The sequence below is a fragment of the Cebus imitator genome, unplaced genomic scaffold (genome assembly GCF_001604975.1).
Source record: "Cebus imitator isolate Cc_AM_T3 unplaced genomic scaffold, Cebus_imitator-1.0 Scaffold5, whole genome shotgun sequence".
NCBI lineage: Eukaryota > Metazoa > Chordata > Mammalia > Primates > Cebidae > Cebus > Cebus imitator.
The window spans coordinates 10690051-10701051 of record NW_016107320.1 but is presented as its reverse complement, the minus strand read 5'-3'; positions in this window follow the sequence as shown (position 1 = coordinate 10701051).

The window sequence follows — 11001 nt, the reverse complement described above, 5'->3', positions numbered from 1 at the left end:
GAGAAGGGTCTCTTGAATACAGCACACTGATGGATTTTGGCTCTATCCAATTTTCCAGTCAGTGTCTTTTAATTGGGACATTTAGCCCATTTTCATTTAATGTTGATATTATTATGTGTGAATTTGACTTTGTTATGATGCTAGCTGGTTATTTTGCACACTAGTTGATGCAGTTTCTTCATGGTGTCATTGGTCTTTATATTTTGGTGTGTTTTTGCAATGGCTGGTACCGGTTTTTCCTTTTGATATTTAGTGTTTCCTTTAAGAGCTCTTGCAAGGCAGGCCTGGTGGTAACACAATCCATCAGCATTTGCTTATCTAAAAAAAAGATTTTATTTCTCCTTTTTTCTTTAATGAAACTTAGTTTGGCTGGATATGAAATTCTGAGTTGAAATTCTTTAAGAATACTGACTAGTGGCCCCCAATCGCTTCTGTCTTGTAGGGTTTTTGCTGAGGGGTCCACTGTTAGTCTGATGGGTTTCCCTCTTTGGGTGACCTGGCCTTTCTCTTTGGCTGCCTTTAACGTTTTACCTTCATTTTGACCTTGCAGAATCTTATGATTATATGTCTTGGGGTTGGTTTTCCCATGGAGTATCTTAATGGTGATCTTTGTATTTCCTGAATTTGAATGTTGACCTGGTCATGCTAGGCTGGGAAAGTTCTGGATAATATCCTGAAGTGTATTTTCCAGCTTGGTTCCATTCTCCCCATCTCTTTCATGTACTCCAAACAATCATAAGTTCCATTTTCTTACATAGTCCCATATTTCTCAGAGGTTTTGGTCATTCCTTTTTATCCTTTTTTTCTCTAATCTTGTCTGCCTGCTTTATTTCGGCAAGATGGTCTTCAATCTCTGATATTCTTTCTCCTGTTTAATCAATTCAGCGGTTGATACTGAGTAGGCTTCATGAAGTTCTCATGCTGTATTTTTCATCTCCATCAGGTCATTTACGTTCCTTTCTAAACTGGTTAATCTAGTTAGAAGTGCTGATGACCTTTTATTAAGATTCTTAGCTTCTTTGCATTGGGTTAGAACATGCTTCTTTACCTCAGCGGAGTTTGTTATTACCTACCTTCCGAAGCCTACTTCTGTCAGTTCATCCATTTCATCCTCCAACCAGTTCTGTGCCCTTGCTGAAGAGGTGTTGCAATCATTTGGAGGAAAAATGGCACTCTGGCCTTTTGGATTTTTAGCTCTTTTTTGTTGATTTTTTTCTTCATGAGTTTGTCTAGCTTTGATCTTTGAGGCTGCTGACTCTTGGATAAGGTTTTTGTAGGGATTTTTTATGCTGCTGTTGTTGCTTTCTGTTTGCTTTTATTTCAATGTTTAGGTCTCTTTTCTGTAGCACTGCTGCAGTTTTCTGGGGGCTCACTTCAGGTTCACTTCTGGTTTGCTCCTGTGCTTGGAGATGTCACTTGAAGTGGTTGGAGAACAGCAAAGATGGGTGGCTGCTTCTTCCTCTGTGATTTCTGACCTTGAAGGGCACCAACCTGATGCCAGTAGGAATGTTCCTGTATAGAGTGTCTGACAACCCCTGTTGGAGGATCTCACCCAGTTGGGTGGCATGGGACGTAGGACCCCTTTAACAAATAACTTTGGCTGTCCCTTGGTGGAGGAGATGAGCCTTGCTGGGGGGAAACCAACTCATCTGGGCTGCCCAGATTCCTCAGAATTAGCAGGAGGAAAGACTAAGTCTGTTTGTCTGTGGAGACTATGGCCACCCTTTCCCCTAGGGGCTCAGGCCTAGGGAGATCAGAGTTCTATCCTTGAGGCCCTGGATGGAGTTGCTGGAATTCCTACAGGGAGGCCCTACCTAGTGAGGAGGGATAGGTCAAGTTCAGGCCTGAAGAGGTACTCTGGCCGCAGGTTGTCACAACCTGTGTGTTAAGCTATGGGGAATACCTCTTAGGACCAATTGGCCCAGCCCCCCTGGCTTCAGCAGGGGAAAAGTGTCTGTTCACGCCCTTGCCTGCTTTTTAATGGGTCTATTTTTCTTATAAACCTAAGTTGTTTTTTGTTTGTTTTTTAATAGATGCTAGACATTAGACCTTTGTCTGGAGTTGTAGAGATGGCTACCACCCTTTTCCCACCCTTAGATATTAGTGTGTCAGGCAGCTAGCAGCCCCAGTGTTGGCTGCCGCCCCTCCCCCAAAAAGCTAAAACAGCTTAGACAGCAGGCAGCTGCAGCTGTGTTGATGCCGCCTCTCCCTCCAGGAACTTGCCAGGATTAGTCAGGTTCTAGCTGAGTGGCTGTTGAGAACCTGTGTGGCTCCATGGTTGGGATCCTAGTCCCCAGAGGCATGAGCTCATGAGTTGGATCTTCCGATCCATGGGTTGAACAGTTCTTTGGAAAAAGCATAGTTTCCAAGGCTGGGTAGCATGCTCACTCATCGCTTCCCTTGGCTGGGGGTTGGGAGCTCCTTGCCCTGTGTGGTTCTCAGGTGGCCCGCTGCACCGCATTTCTCTTCCTGCCTCTCCATGGGTCACATCAGCCACCTAGTCAATTCTGACGGCAGAACCTGGATAGCTCAGTTGCTGGTGGAAGATTCACATGCTGTTTTGTTTCTGTTTGATGGGAGCCTCCCATTGCCACGGCTTCTAGTCAGCCGTCTTGGCCCTGCCCCCCATCATCATCATTCAAGCTTTTTAAAAATATGTTTGTTGGCCACATGTCCATCTTCTTTTGAAAAGTGTCTGTTCCTATCCTTGCCCACTTTTTAATGGCTTTTTTTTCTTGTAAATTTAAGTTCCTTATAGATGCTGGATATTAGACCTTTGTTGGATGCATAGTTTGCATAAATTTTCTCCCATACTGTAGGATGTCTGTTCATAGTTCCTTTTGCTGTGCAGAAACTCTTTGGTTTAATTAGATTCCAGTTGTCAACAGTTGCTTTTGATGCAATTGCTTTGTGTATCTTTATCATGAAATCATTGCTCATTTCTACCCACAATGGTATTGCCTAGGTTATCTTCCAGGGTTTCTATACTTTTGTGTTTTCCATTTAAGCCTTTACTCCATCTTGAGTTAATTTTTTTTTTTTTTTATGATGTAAGGAAGAGGTTCGGTTTCAGTCTTGTGCATATAGCTAGCTAGTTATTTCTGCACCAATTATTGAACAGGGAATCCTTCCCCCATTTGTATTAGTCAGGGTTCTCTAGAGGGACAGGACTACTAGGATAGATGTAAATATGAAAGGGAGCTTATTAAGGAGTATTGACTCACAGGAGTACAAGGTGAAGTCCCACAATAGGCCACCTGTAAACTGTGGAGCAAGGAAGACAGCCCAAGTCCCAAACCCTCAAAATTAAGAAAGCCAACAGTGCACCCTTCAGTCTGTGATCAAAGGCCCGAGAGCCCCTGAAAAACCACTGGTGTGAGTCCAAGAGTCCAAAAGCTGAAGAACTTAGAGTTTGATGTTCAATGGCAGGAAGAAGCATCCAGCACCGGAGAAAGACGAAGGCTGGAAGATTCAGCCAATTTAGTCTTTCCATGTTTCTTTGCTTGCTTTTATCCTAGTCACAATGGCAGCTGATTAGATGGTGTCTGCCCAGATTGAGGGTGGATCCACCTCTCCCAGTCCACTGACTCAAATGTTAATCTCCTTTGGCAACACCCTCACAGACACACCCAGGAACACTACTTTGCACTCTTCAACCCAATCAATTTGACACTCAGTATTAACCATCACACCCATTGTTTGTTTGCTTGTTTCTGTCAGGTTTGTCAAAAATCAGATAGTTGTAGTTGTGTGGCCTTATTTCTGAGTTCTCTACTTTGTTCTATTGGTCTATTAGTCTGTCTTTGTGCTAGTACCATGCTGTTTTGGTTACTGAGGCACTGTATTATACTTTGAAGTCAGATAGCATAATGCCTCTAGCTTTTTACTTTTTGCTTAGGATTGCCTTGACTATTTGGGCTCTTTGCTAGTTCTATATGAATTTAAAAATAGTTTTTTCTAGTTCTGCAAAGACACTCAATTGTACTGGTTTTTAGTTTTTTATGAGATGGAGTCTTGCTCTGTCATCCAGATTGGAGGACAATGGTGCGATCTCTGCTCACTACAACCTCTGCCTCCCAGGTTCAAGTGATTCTTCTGCCTCAGCCTCCTAAGTAGCTGGGACTACAGGTGCCTGCCACCATGCCTGGCTAGTTTTTGTATGTTTTAGTAGAGACAGGGTTTCACCATGTTGGCCAGGCTGGTCTCAAACTTCTGATCTCAGGTAATCTACCCTCCTTGGCCTCCCAAAGTGCTGGGATTACAGGCATGAGCCACCTTATCCAGCCTCTCAATTGTATTTTAATAGGAATAGCACTGAATCTATAAATTGTTTTGGGAAGTATGGCCATTTGAATGACATTGATTCTTCCCATCCATGAGCACAAAATGTTTTTATGTTTATATCATCTTTGATTTTTTTGAGCAGTGTTTCATACTTCTCTTTGTAAAGATTGTTCATGTTCTTGGTTAGCTGTATTCCTAGTTGTGTGTGTGTGTGTGGGGGGGGTGGGAACAATTGTGAATGGGACTGCATTGCTGATTTGGCTCTTGGTTTGACAGTTGTATAGGAATGTTAGTGATTTTTGCACATTGATGTTACATTCTGAGACTTTGCTGAAGTTGTTTATCAGCTTAAGGAGCTTTTGGGCTGAGACTGTGAAGTTTTCTACATAAATGATTATGTCATCAGCAAAGAGGGATAGTTTGACTTCCTCTCTTCCTATTTGGATGCCTTTTATTTCTTTCTCTTGCCTGATAGCCCTGGCCAGGACTTTCAATACTGTGTTGAATAGGAGTGGTGAGAGAAGACATTCTTGTCTTTTGCCAGTTTTTGAGCTTCAAGCTTTTGCCTATTCAGTATGATGTTGGTTGTGGGTTTGCCATAGATGGCTCTTATTATTTTGAGGTATGTTCTTTCAATACCTATTTGATTGAGAGTTTTTAATGTGAAGGGATGTTGAATTTTATTGAAAGACCTTTCTGCATCTATTGGGATAATAGTGTGGTGTTTGTCTTTAGTTCTGTTTATGTAATTAATCACATTTTTTGATTAGGGTATATTGAACCAGCCTTGCATCCTGGAGATAAAGCCTACTTGATCATGGTAGATAAGCTTTTTGATGTGCTGCTGAATTTGGTTTGCTAGTATTTTGTTGAGGATTTTTGCATCAGTGTTTGTTAAGGATATTAGCCTGAAGTTTTCTTTTCCAGTGTCTCTGCCAGGTTTTGGTATCAGGATGATGCTGGCCTCATAGAATGAGTTAGGGAGGAGTCCTTCCTCCTCAATTTTTTGGAATAGTTTCAGCGGGAATGGTACCAGCTCTTTGTACATCTGGTAGAACTCAGCTGTGAATCCATCTGTTAGGCTTTTTTTGGTTGGTAGGCTATTTATTACTGACTCAATTTCAGAGCTTGTTACTGGTCTGTTCAGGGATTCAATTTCTTCCTGATTGAGCCTTGAAAGGGTGTATCTGTCCAGGAATTTATCAGTTTCTTCTATATTTTCTAGTTTATGTGCACAGAAGTGTTCATAATATCATCTGATGGTTATTTGTATTTCAGTGGGGTCAGTGGTAATATCCCCCTTGTGATTTCTGATTGTATTTATTTGAATCATCTCTCTTTTTTTCTTTATAGTTTAGCTGGCTGTCTATTTTGCTAATTTTTTCAAAAAGCAGCTCCTCGATTTGTTGATATTTTGAATGTTTTTTTTTTGTGTGTGTGTATATATGTGTCTCAGCCTCCTTCAGTTCAGCTCTGAATTTGGTTATTTCTTGTCTTCTGCTACTTTTTGGACTTGTTTCCTCCTTGTTCCCTAGTTCTTTTAGTTATGATGTTAGGTTGTTAACTTGAGATCTTTCTAACTTTTTGATGTAGACATTTGGTGCTATAAATTTTCTTTTTAGCACTGACTTTGCTGTGTCCCAGATAGTCTGGTATGTTTTATATTTGTTCTTATTTTCTAAGAACTTCTTGATTTCTGCCTTAATTTCATTATTTGCCCAAAAGTCATCTGGGAGCAGGTTATTTAATTCCCATGTAATCGTATGGTTTTGAGTGAATTTCTTAGTCTTGATTTCTAATTTGATTGCTTTGTGGTCCAAGAGATTGTTATGATTATAGTTATTTTTCATTTGCCAGGGAGTGTTTTACTTCCTGTAATGTGATTGATTTTAGGGTATTTGCCATGTGGTAATGAGAAGAATGTATATTCTGTTGTTTTTGGAGAGTTTCATAGATGTCAGCACTAGATCAAATGGAGCTGATTGACTTCAGGTCCTGAATATCTTTGTTAATTTTGTGTCTCGATGATCTAACGTTGTCAGCGAGGTGCTAAAGTCTCCCACTACTATTGTGTGGGAGTCTAAGTCTCTTGAAAGGTCTCTAAGAACTTGCTTTATGAATCTGGGTTCTCCTGTGTTTGGTACATGTATACTTAGGATAGTTACATCTTTTAGTTGAACTGAACCATTTACCATTGTGTAAAATGCCTTTCTTTGTCTTTTTTGAGCTTTGTTGGTTTAAAGTCTGTTTTGTCTGAAACTAGGATTGCAACCCCTGCTTTTTTCTGTTTCCCATTTGCTTGGTAAATTTTTCTCCATTTTTTAATTTTGAGCCTTTGAGTGTCATTATGTGTGAGATGGATCCCTTAAAGACAACATAACAATGGGTCTTGGTTCTTCTTTTTTTTTTTTTTTTTTGGTAAATTTTTCTCCATTTTTTAATTTTGAGCCTTTGAGTGTCATTATGTGTGAGATGGATCCCTTAAAGACAACATAACAATGGGTCTTGGTTCTTCTTTTTTTTTTTTTTNTTGGTTCTTCTTTTTTTTTTTTCTTTTTTATTTCTTTTTCTTTTTTTGAGATAGGATCTCACTCTGGTTGGCCAGGCTGGAGTGCAGTGGCATAATCTCAGCTCACTGCAAACTTGACCTCCTGAACTCAGGTGATTCTCCCACCTAAGACTCCCAAGTAGCTGGGACTATAGGCATGAGACACCATATCTGGCTAGCTTTTTGTATTTTTAGTAGAGATGGGTTTTCACTATGTTGCCCAGGCTAGTCTTGAACTTCTGGTCTCAAGTAATCCACTTGCCTTGGCCTCCCAGTGTTGGGATTTCGGGCATGAACCAACCACCATTTGTAGACAGATCTTGGTTCTTTATCCAGCTCATCACTCTGTGTCTTTTAATTGGGGGCATTTAGCCCATTTACATTCAAGTTTAGTATTGACATGTGTGGATTTGATCTCGTCATTCTGATGTTAGCTGTTCATTTTGTAGATTTGACTGTGTGGTTGCTTTACAGTGTCACTGGTCTGTGTACTTAGGTGTGCTTTTGTATACAGACCTGGTTTTGGCTGATAATGGTCTTTCCTTTCCATATTTAGTGCTTTCTTTAGGAGCTTTTGTAAGGCAAGTCTGGTAGTAACAAATTTCCTCAGCTTTTGTCTCTCTGAAAAGTATCTTATTTTTCCCTTCGCTTATGAAGCTTTGTTTGGCTGAATATAAAATTCTGGTTTGGAATTTCTTTTCTTTAATAATTTTGGGTATTGACCCCCAATCTCTTCTGTCTCATAGGATTTCTCCTGAGACATCTGCTGTTAGTCTGATGGGCTTCCCTTTGTAGGTAACCTGACCTTTCTCTTTAGCTGCCTTTAACATTTTTTTTTTTTTAATTTTTTCAACCTTAGAGAACCTGTTGATTATGTGTCCTTATTAAGGAGGATCTTCTTGTGAAGTGTCTTACTGGGGTTCTCTGCATTTCCTGAATTTGAATGTTGGCCACTCTAGCTAGGTTGGGGAGTTTTCAAGGACCTTATCCTGAAATATGTTTTCCAAGTTGCTTACATTCTTCTCAACTCTTTTAGGGACACCAATAAGTCGTAGATTTCATCTCTTTACATAATTCCATATTTCTAGTCAGTTTTGTTCATTTCTTTTCATTATTTTTGCTCTATTCTTGTCTGACTGTTATATTTCAAAAAGCCATTTTTTGTGCTCTGAGATTCTTGCCTCTGCTTGATCTATTCTATTATTAATACTTGTGATTGCAATATGAAATTATTATAGGGTGTTTTTTTAGCTCTATAGCTGGTTACATTCTTTTCCATACTGGCTATTTTGTCTGTCTTCTCCTGCAAACTTTTGTCTCTATTTCTAGCTTCCTTGGATGGTGTTTTGATGATCTTCATTCCTATCCATATTCTCAATGCTATTTCTGTTATTTCAGCCATCTCAGCCTGGTTCAGAACCCTTGCTAGAGAGATGTTGCAGTTGTTTGGAAGAAAGAAGGCATTTTGGCTTTTTGAGTTGTCAGAGTTCTTGTGCTGATTCTTTCTAATCTTTGTGGGCTTTTCTACCTTCAGTCTTTGAGGTTTACAATCTTTAGTTTTTTTTCTTTTATCCTATTTGATGACCTTGTGGGTTTGATTGTGATATAAAATAGATTCAGCTGACTTGGCTTTATTTTTGAAAAATTTTAGGGGGCAACACTCAGCTCCCAACTTCTGGACTGTGTGCTGTAACTCTGGGAGACTTATTTTGGGTCCTGACTTTGTGGTCTGGCTCCTTGAGGTTAGCAGTCCACTGTGTTTGGGGGCCAAGCTGTGGCAGCTACAGCAGAGTGCTAACAGGTGCCAGGGTGCCTGCCTCCTTGCGGGCATTCACCATGGTGGCGGAGGGATATAGCTAGGGGGTCGGCGGGGGGGGCTGCTGGTGACTGTGTGCATGGTCATGCTGAAGGTGGAGATGGCTTGGGGAAAGGGTACTGTGGGTGCAGATCTGAATGCATTCTCTGTGCCCTGCAAGCAGGAGTGGTCACTCAGGGTATAGGAGGATCTACTGTTCTTGGCATAGTGTTAGCACAAGGGTGGAACACTGGCAGGAGTGGTCTGGTTGGCTCTGTGCCTGCCAAGGCTTGATCTGTAATGGCGGTTGGTAGGGAGAGGAGCTGTGAACTGCACTCCCACCCACTGTTGGGGCAAGGAATGCGAAACCTGCCAGTGTACACACATGCTAGCAAAGTGATGTGGGGAGTTGCCATGGGCCCCAGCAAAGCTGCATTTTGGGAAGGGATCATGGTTGGTGGCCACAGGGATACTCTACTGGAACTCTCTGCCAGTCAGACATGGTTCACCAGTGCAGAAGCTCTGGTGCAAGCCCCCAGGGTACCCAATTCTGCCATGCTAGCAGGTGTGACCAGGATGGAGCCCTGGGATATGCCAGCAGATCAAGGAGTGCTCAGGTTGGACCAGTCCCTTCTGATGGTCAAGACTGTCCTGCAGATTTCAGGTCCGACAGTTTCCCTAGGACTAAAATCTCCTATGGAAACAAGTCAAGCATGGGGAGATAGCCATTTTAGGCCATGCTTCACTACACATGCTCCTGCAGTAAACTCTCTGGGCTCCACCTTAGTTGGCTTGCTGCCCCTACTATTTCTTTAAACAGCTCTCTCTGCCAACTCAAGTGTCCATGGTGGTCAAGGGATCTCCTCCTACTCGGGTTTCAGAGGTTCATAGCAAGAGTGGATTGCTTCTTGCCAGTTCAACTCACCTGTTGCCCCTGAGCTCTTGGGGCCTAAGAATGAGTCCTGGTTCATGGTAGCCTTGTGCAGAGTACCTAGATTTCTCTCCCTTCAGCCCATCTTCTGTGTCTTCTCTCTCTGCCCTCTTGGTGCTTTACTTCCAAAGATCTATTAGGAACATGAGTCATCTCAGTCCATTCCTCTGAGCTGTTCTCCCAGGCTGTGTCTAGTTGGCCATCTTGCCCCCCCCCTTACTTTTTAAATGGTTGGAAAAAAACCAAAAGAAGAATGATATTATAAATTCATAACATTGTAGAAAAATCAAATTTCAATGTCCATGAAATTTCCCTGAAACACAGCCATATTTATTTATGTACGGTCTATGACTACTTTTTTGTTACAATAGTAGAGTTTAATAGTTTCAATAGAGACCTTGTGGTCTACAAGGCACCTAATATGTTTACTATCTTGCTTTCCAAAATAGTTTGCTCAATCTTGGGCTAGAAAATGAAGATCTATTAAGTGGGAGGGACCAAGATCTCATTCTGAGGGAAAAGAAGTAAAAAATCTGACGAGGGTTTGGGAAGAAAGAATTCATCAAAAACTGGAAAGAATGTCAACAAAGAGAGCTTGGAACTATTTGCATTTCAATGAATTCCATGGATCATAACTATGAGAAGCTTTTAAGATTCCTTAAAAGCTCATCCCAGTTTTAGACAGCTCTGTAAAAATTATGCACACTATAAGAGAAATAAAAGACTCTTGTAGTTTCTGCAGAATTGGTCTTAGTTCTACTGCTTGAAACTAGAGAGAACAGGCCTAATTTATCTTCCATGTGACAGACTTTCAAATATTTGAAGACAAATATCAAATCCCCCTGAGTCTAATTATATTAAAAAGGGAAAAAATATAGAAAAGAAAGAAAAATAGGGCAATTGGTACATGTCAGTGATGGATGAAGCCTCACGCATTGAAACAGACTTCTTTTATACCTCCTATAGGCTAATCACATTACAATGACTATGAAAAACAATTATCAAACAAGTTTAGAATTGGCAGTTGCTTAGATTTACAGACAAAGATGGAAAATAAGAGAGGCCATACGACTTCTATTTTCCCTTAGTAGTTACAGATGTTGAGTTACTGTTGTTGGTTGGTAGCAAATGTAAACCAAAAATGAAATTTTAAGCCCTTCAACCATCTGAATGAACCCATCCTCTCAGCAAAGGCATTCCAAAGTTAACCTGAAAAACCAGTTCAGGCTGTGATGGGAAAGGGGAGCTAGACATGCCTCATTATACTCTTTCATTTTGAAATTACTGATAGAACAGCCTCTCTACATCTAATAAGAAACATTTACAGCCTACTCTCTCTAAAGCTTGCTACCTGGGGGTATCATCTGCATTATAAAATCTGATTTCTACAACCCCTATCTTAACCCAGACATTCTTTTCTATTGATGATAACTCTTTCACCCA